Source organism: Mizuhopecten yessoensis, unplaced genomic scaffold (assembly GCF_002113885.1).
Source record: "Mizuhopecten yessoensis strain PY_sf001 unplaced genomic scaffold, ASM211388v2 scaffold5227, whole genome shotgun sequence".
In the NCBI taxonomy this organism is placed as follows: Eukaryota; Metazoa; Mollusca; class Bivalvia; order Pectinida; family Pectinidae; genus Mizuhopecten; species Mizuhopecten yessoensis.
Window position 1 is genome coordinate 1 of NW_018405943.1, and position 240 is coordinate 240.

Sequence of the window (240 nt, forward strand, 5' to 3'; positions counted from 1 at the left end):
CCCCCTTTGCGAGGAAACTTCCCTAAAACTATTCTCTAGTGTTTGATCCCAACTGAGAATAAGATGGTGTTTGTTTCTGACAGAGAGTGAGATAGCCTTCATTTCCCGATGATAACACTATATAATGGTGTTTGTTTCTGACAGAGAATGAGATATCCATCATTTCCCAATGATAAAACTATATAATGGTGCTTCTTTCTGACAGAGAGTGATGATAACACTATATAATGGTGCTTGTTT